This window comes from Hydra viridissima, unplaced genomic scaffold (genome assembly GCF_058129835.1).
Source record: "Hydra viridissima isolate aposymbiotic clone 2 unplaced genomic scaffold, HvirCarnegie_v1 scaffold_13, whole genome shotgun sequence".
NCBI classification, from domain to species: Eukaryota; Metazoa; Cnidaria; class Hydrozoa; order Anthoathecata; family Hydridae; genus Hydra; species Hydra viridissima.
In genome coordinates, this window is record NW_028324312.1 from 202,221 (window position 1) to 210,344 (window position 8,124).

General features: G+C 37.5%; 2 non-coding genes and 1 pseudogene across 2 annotated transcripts; 1 reads left to right on the plus strand and 2 right to left on the minus strand.

Annotated features, from left to right (window-relative positions):
* Positions 1 to 5,317: 5,317 nt before the first annotated feature.
* LOC149879677 (5S ribosomal RNA) lies at positions 5,318 to 5,434 on the plus strand (annotated as a pseudogene).
* Positions 5,435 to 6,853: 1,419 nt separating this feature from the next.
* Positions 6,854 to 7,012, minus strand: LOC149879678 (U1 spliceosomal RNA). The gene has a single exon (XR_016446537.1). It is a non-coding gene; the product is annotated as a U1 spliceosomal RNA (small nuclear RNA).
* A 106-nt stretch (positions 7,013 to 7,118) lies between these two features.
* LOC149879679 (U2 spliceosomal RNA) lies at positions 7,119 to 7,309 on the minus strand. The gene has a single exon (XR_016446700.1). It is a non-coding gene; the product is annotated as a U2 spliceosomal RNA (small nuclear RNA).
* Between the last annotated feature and the right edge of the window lie 815 nt (positions 7,310 to 8,124).

Here is an 8,124-nt window from a genome sequence, read left to right on the forward strand (position 1 = left end):
CTGAGTAGCAAGAAAATATTTTTCAGATACTTTAGTTATTGCAAGAAATGAACACTTTAAATGTTTACTGACAAAAAGGTAAAACAATTTTAAAAAGTGACCTAAAACATCCACTGACAAAATATCAAATGACAAATGGAAAATGAAAAAATTTATGACACTAAACCGACACAGCATTAGGTTAGCAAAGGTAAAGCATACATACCTTGCACACTGTATCTGCATTTTTCCAATCACAAACTCGCAGAGCGTGGTAAAAGTTAATGAGACCTGGAACAATAAGCAAAGTATTTTTTTTAAATATTACATTTTTTAACATATTACCTAACCTAAATTAAGCCTGCAAATGTATTTGCGTACAAATTAGAAGCTCAGGATTGATGGAGAATAAACTTAAAAATATAATTCCCAAGTCAGTTAAAAGGATGTTTACTTGTTGGCTAAAGGTCAACTTTTTCAAACTATCACTTTTAAAAAATGGTTCTGGTAAACTATCGAAGAAACATGACTTACCTTTTTCTTGAAACTTTAACTGCTTCAATATTATATGCTCTGCTAACCTAACTTAACCCTTAACCTTGCCCCAGGACAACACTCAAAATTCTCTTTCAATAACTTATTTTCAATAATCAGACTTGCTACCTGAGGCTGAGTTAACTTTAGCAGTAACTCTATAAAACATAATGTGAGAAAGCCAAACAAAAGGTTCAGTTCAAAATGTAATGAGTATGTAATTTTTTTAAAATTTTATCGCATATCTTTAATCGAATTAAAGGGATCATTCCAAAGAAGCTATAGATTGTCCAGTGAAAAGCATACCTAATTAAGCATTACTTTATTGGGGTTGTGTCAGTATAACTGTAAATGAAACAAAGCTATGAACAAACTAAAGAAATAGGTAAAAGTCTTAGAAAGATCCTATTTCTGTTTCACTCACCAATAAAATCAAGAAGAATTTCCCACTTCTTATTCATTGAGTGGGATGCTCTAAAGAGTATTGCAACTTGCATTCTGGATAATCCAGGAACTCAGAACAAACTCTGTAACTGCACTCATGAAAGTCTTTTGTGACTACTCCTTCATAAAGTTGATGCTTCTAAAAATGAAAATTTATTTTTGAAAGGATTTTTTCATCAGAAACTATTCTTAAGTATTTGAAGACTTGAAAAAGTAAAGTGGGCACAACAATAGGGGTTAAACTGCTTCAAATTTTAAAACACAAACACCAAAATAAGGTGAAAAGATTGAAAATAAAATAGCACAGTACTTTTTATTACCTTAAAGCATTCTTGAAAAATCGTTAAAAAAACTGTGTGAACTCCTCTAAACTTGTCACTTGTCTTGGTTTTGGCATCAGCTACTGTATGAGAAGATAAAACAGGATTTAATTTGTTTAGTTTCCCTTTTTTTTATTTTCTTTTTTTTTTTCGAAACAAGCTAAAAGCACCTTTTCTGCTCTTGACGCTACGCCAACACCAAAAATTTCAGTAGGACTGCGCGTAACCACTGCACCGTTGTTAAACTCAATGATATGCACTTTACCGCAAAATTAACGCACCACTTATAAATTCCGACTTATTTTGAAAAATATTACGTATTTCCCGGATTTATCAAATACAAAGTCGATAATAATGTTTATTGTGACGTCATTTGTAGGCTTTATTCCGTTTTAGTTTCCAAATTGTAGCAGCTTTTCATAAGCAGCACGTTTTGCTGTAACTAAACCTCACTTTTAAAAGAAAAGTATGTATAAAGTTAGTATGAACAGATGTGTTGCTCAATGATAACTGTCATTTGAGCAACACGTCTGTTCTGACTTCTCAACGATACATAAGCTGACATTTTAAAACCTTTTTTGGTACCTCTTGCATCGTTCATGGGAGATGGATTCCTTCTTATGTAAGATAATGCTAGACCACATACGGCGCATGTTGTTACTGAATACTTACAAAATGCTACTATTCAAGTTTTGGAGTGGCCGGCTTGCAGTCCAGATATGAACCCAATAGAGCATCTTTGGGGCATAATGGCACGCTGTGTTAGAAGTCAACATCCACCACCTAGACGAGTTGCGACAAAGTCTTATCCGCGTATGTGAAGATATCCTTCAAGAAACGATTACACCTCTAATTAAAAGAAATCCACGGTGCTGTCTGGCTGCAACAACATCAAGATGTGGCAACACTAGATATTGATAAGTCAAAAATGTTACATTTTAAGCTGTATTAGTGTGCATAACAACAATAATCATCTTAGTTTATTTTGTTACTTACCTTAATTTTATTACTTACCATATTTCTAGTTTTAGTTTGTTTTTCTTTCTTTTCTTTTCTTTTCTCACCATCCTCAAAGTCGCTTTTATTATTATCATCGAAATAACTGTGTTCATGTGTTCTATTCTTAACACGTTTGTCAAAATATATGACCACAATTAAAATAAATCGAAATGTATGTGGTGCGTTAATTTTGCGGTTAAGTGTATATTAACTAGATATTTAACTCGCGCTTTTCGCAGTGAAGCATATTTTTTTGCCAAGCAAGTTTTTTTTTGCCAGCCAGAATCATAAAAACATCGATTAAAACAAACGAATTATTGTCAGTTTAAATAAAGAGGCTACCGGCTTTAAAAACTTAAAAAACTTGCTTCACAATTTCTTACGAAATTTATTTGAAGTTTTACATCTAGTTAGTATAAATATCATTGGTTTAGCTAAGAGCATAGTAACGGTTTCTGCTTACTCGCGCAGCCTAGTAAGATGGGTGCACCGCGGACGCTCAGTTGCGAATTCTTTCTTTTTTTTTTTTATCATTCCCCTTCCCGAAACCCCGAAATGAACGAAATGCGATTGGCAAGTATTTGATGCATACCTTAATACACAGTGACTAAATTGTAGTATGTGTTTTTTCCGTGCCGAAACTCTGGTCGGAAGACAGTGCATCTTTTTAGATATTTTAGAGCTTGTGGGTTATCACTAGTACCCAAGCCTTTTTATGAGTCATTAAAAAAAAATTTACAAACAAAACTGTATTCTTCTTCTTCTTTTTTTTCCGATTGTGATCAGATTATGATTTGTACTGACGATATTACACTGTGTCTACTTCCTCGGTCTTATTTTCTTACAAACATTAACAACATTTGTAGTTTCGTAACTATCCCATTGACCCTTTCATGCACCAATTATTTTTCCATAACTAACATAATCCATAAAAAATCATCTACAAATGACAGCGGTACTATTAACTGTTTTAATTAGACTTTTTCTACACCTTGATACATTTTGATAGCTTTACAGAACGTCAGTTTTCTTTACCCGTTGATGTAACAATTTTGCTGACAACATTTGAATACTTTGAACACTTTGCCAACGCATTAAATATTCTTGCAGTCGTACTATCTTGCGTGTTTGTGATCCCCACCACTATTGAGTTTGCGTGGCAGCATAGGTATAGCGACAATCGACTAATGGATTTTTAGAAGCCAGCGTTGCTCATACACTTTCAAAAGTAGAACTGCTCTCACTAAGATTAGTCGCGCTGGTGCTATTTCATGCGCTCCAGTTAAAAAGGAGCGCCAAGCTACCGGTTGCTAAAAAACCCGCGGTAAAGAAAGCTGAAACAGCACCTAAGAAGAAAGTCGCTGCAAAGAGTGCCACCGCAAAAGTGGACAAGAAATAACCTGTACTGCTCAATCCTTCATCAAACGGCTATTTTCATAGGTACACATTTCTTTAAAACGTTGCGCGGCATTTAGGACTTTGTCAGGTAGTAACAATTACACTAATTGAGTTTGAAAGTCACAGTAACCTCACCGGTAACTGCTCCGTGCTTTTTAGGTCGATGTATATTCTAGAAAAGGGGGAGTTTGAGAGCAATTTTGAAGAAGAAAAAAAAAGGTTTTAAGTTGTTCATAGCCTAGGACGGATGCAGCAGTTTAAGTGTTTTATTTTAGCAGCTAGTTTAGCTATTCTGCACTTGGCATTGTTTGCACAATTAAATATAGCGATTGCAACAGATATTTTCATTTGAACCTATTTCGTTAATGCGTCTAATGTTTTTAAAAGATGCGTGGCTATAAAAATAGCCGTTTGAGCGGATTTTGATCTACTTACTGCTGGTGTACTTGGTAACAGCCTTGGTGCCTTCGCTCACTGCGTGTTTAGCAAGTTCACCGGGAAGTAAAAGGCGCACGGCGGTTTGAATTTCACGCGAAGAGATCGTAGATTTCTTATTTTGAAGGGCGAGCCGCGAAGCTTCAGAAGCAATTCTTTCGAAAATGTCGTTCACGAAAGAATTCATGATGCTCATTGCTTTAGAAGAAACACCGACATCAGGGTGAACTTGCTTCAGGACGTTGTAAATGTAAATGGCATAAGACTCTCGTCTCTTTCTCTTGCGCTTCTTGTCACCAGTTCCAGCGATTTTACCACCTTTCTTACCGGCGCGCTTCTCGCCTTTTTTCGCCACCTTTGGCGCTTGTTTTCCTCCGGTTTTTTGTGCGTCTGACATTTCGACGGGCCTAACAGTAAAAATTCTTTTCGTTTGTTTTCATTGCATTGCAACTGGATTTAATTTAAGATAAAGTTGTAGCCTCCAACTCTGAAAACTCTTGCGTCATATGCACTTCTATTGGTTCTTAAAAGATTAAAGTTGTTTGAGCATCGTTTATTTCTTTTTTACTATTGGTTAAAAAAAGGTTGACTTTGAAATACCACTCTATTTTGATAACAATAGCAAACTTTTTGCTGTTTAAAATAAAAAAAAGGCGCAAACGGCACCCCTGGTCCGTCTGTCTGTCTCTGCTTGTGTTAGAAAATAAAATGTCAGGACGTGGAAAAGGAGGAAAAGCTAAGGCCAAAGGCAAAAACTCGATCTTTTAGAGCGGGTCTTCAGTTTCCTGTTGGTCGCGTTCACCGATTTTTGCGCAAAGGGCATTACGCCAATCGCATTGGTTCAGGCGCACCGGTCTACTTAGCTGCAGTTTTGGAATACCTCTCCGCCGAAATCTTAGAGTTAGCTGGTAATGCTGCACGCGATAACAAAAAAGCCAGGATCATTCCTCGTCACTTACAGCTAGCTGTTCGCAACGACGAAGAGTTAAACAAGTTGTTGTCAGGTGTTACAATTGCGAGCGGCGGTGTGTTGCCAAACATTCAAGCTGTGTTGCTTCCCAAAAAAGAACGAGAAGGTTCCAAAGCCAGCAGCCCAGTAAACGGCGGTATAAACAACACAAAAGGCTATTTTCATAGCCACACATCCGTTAAAAATTATTGTTAAGGCGTTAGAAACTTTAAATTTTAAATTAAAGCCGTACACTATTGCCTACGACCATACCACGGCTAAATACCCGTTCTTGTCCGATCACGGAAGTTAAGCATCGTCGGGCGAGGGTAGTACTTGGATGGGTGACCGCCTGGAACTCCTGGTGCCGTAGGCTTTTGCAACCGTTTACGAAAAAGTCGCCGAAGGGACTCCCTTTTCTTTACAAAATCTGCTTTTTCAGTTGACTCTAAGATACACAGAACTCATCCCCTGCAAAAGAATATGCATAAACACGGCCCTGCCTGGGTGGTGTCGATTGAAAGGGGAGCGACTGGTCGAAGGTGTGTGAGGGCGCTCTTCCGTCTCCGCATCTCTGAGGGAAAAGAAAATGGCGCTCTTTTTCCTCGCACAAAAGCCAGAAGCTGGGTCCCATGCTCGTAACAACAAGGGCAACGGTTAAAGGGACTATAGCCACCATAGTCAACGAGGGCCCAGGGGAAGTTTTCTTAAGGGCCCTCGTTGTGATCAATTAGATACCCAGGACCAATAGAGTAAGTGTGCTCTAGTCATTAAAAATTAAAAACGAAAGTTAATGAAATCTTTTAAAAGTCAAAACTATTTAAATCTTTTAAAAAAATGATTTTTAAAATATCGTTTGTAGATACACGGGGATACCCGGAATCTTCCCCTGTCCTCTCTAACTTTGCGAAAAGAAACCCTCGCAAGTCTAAAGTTGCACGATGTCAATGTTCCCTAGTTTTGTCGAAATGACGAAAAGACTGCAAAACTAGCTTTGAAGAGCAAAAATTTGTAAGATTCGTCAATCGTCGTTACGTATCTCTGGCAACGTTGCATCGACGTGTCAACTTGCCAAAATGTTTCGGTCGTTGTCTTTTTTTCTTTCTCTAAGATCAACACGTAGGAATCAGAGCTGTTTTACTAAAATAATGAACGGTAGTAAAAGAATGCATTTCACCGCACCAGAATCCAATATGCGATATGCATAAATGGTTGACAATTGTTGTTACTGTTGCTGCTGCTGTTGTTGTTACTATTGTTACTGTTAGATCGTTATTGCTAATGCTTATTTTTTTGTGGTTGTTGCTATTGTCAGTATTACTATTATCGTTAGTTTATCGATGCTATCGTTAATTTTTGTTATTGTCGTTATTGTTATCTTCATCGTTGTCATTATTTTCGTTGTCACTATTGATATTCATTTTCTTATTGCTACTGTTTGTTATTTTAACTATTATTATCGTCATTGTTTTTTATTACAGCGACTCGTTTTCACTGTTGTGACTGTCACATTTTGTTCCGCCGTCGAGTGATTTCCGGGATTGTAACCGGTCGATCACGCTTGCTGGTTGTCACGTTGAAACGACTCCTGTTGCTCCTATGCTTATTTGGTTGCCTCTTTGCGATTCTTAGATTTTTATTGATTTTGTACAAAAAAAAAACAAAAAAAAAAAACAACAACTTTTGAAATAAATAAAATTTATTTGCACTTATAGCAGACTTTGTATGCGCCTCTCAAAATATGCAGTAGACTCTTAGGGGTGAGAGGAGAGGTTTTTTTTTTAGTTGTTAGAGGAGGGGGCGAGCGCGAACGCAGGCCCCCACTACCAGAAATTGTACGGTCGAGTTACCGACGTTAGCGGTAATCGCAGGGGTCAGCCGAGGCGAAGTGCACTAGAGCTCTACCGGAAGAAGCCCCATGTTGATCAGGTTTACTTCCCCGTCAGGTAAGTATGCTTTTCCCGTTGTGTGGGCAGCCTCGGACGCGCCCAAATCTTCTCAATTGTGGGTTTTCGATTGCACACCGCATCGTCCCGTTTGTTTGCTTTTTTTTTTCCTCGAGAGCATGGGCTGCGCTCAGCAGTAGTGCAACGCCGAGGCAACCCGCGGTCAGGGCGAGGGAAACCTACGATCCCTTGACCAAATGCCAAAATTAGATTAATATATGAGCCGGACTATGCCGGCGTACCAGATATTAAACTGATAAGAACAGATACTACACTTGATCTTAGCCATTAGGCCGAGAAGCGATACTTTTTGCAACGACTTTGTCCCGGCTCCCTCCCTCTCAACGAAAAAACTTGTGGACATTTGAATGATCAAGTCGATGGGTAACTTTAAGTTTCAACGATGAAACACTGCTTCTCTGTACTGCATCAATTTCACTCTAAAACATTTGGGCTTTTTTTCAAAAATAACCCAGCTTCTTTCAAAAAATAACAAGCTTCTTTCAAAAATAACCCAATTAACCAAAACATAAAAAACGTTTAAAGGCTTTTAAATTTAACGCTGGGCAGCAGATGTGATGAGGTGAAGTTGAACAACTGAAAATCAACTCTGTATATGAGCGTCCAGCATTCTCTTGTCAAAAAGCATTTTGAGAACCTCTGTATTTAAATGTTCTTTTCAACTGTTGTAATGACAGTACTTTAATTCATCACCAGGGTCGCCAAGAAACAGCAGTAATCAGGCACTTGCTTGTCATTAGCCTCGATCCTTTCCCCAAGTAGTAATTCCTCACAAAGTCTAAAAAAACAAGCTTGAAAGTTTAAAAATTGGGATGGTGCAAATTAAGTTAAGAATTTAAACTGAGTAGCAAGAAAATATTTTTCAGATACTTTAGTTATTGCAAGAAATGAACACTTTAAATGTTTACTGACAAAAAGGTAAAACAATTTTAAAAAGTGACCTAAAACATCCACTGACAAAATATCAAATGACAAATGGAAAATGAAAAAATTTATGACACTAAACCGACACAGCATTAGGTTAGCAAAGGTAAAGCATACATACCTTGCACACTGTATCTGCATTTTTCCAATCACAAACTCGCAGAGCGTGGTAAAA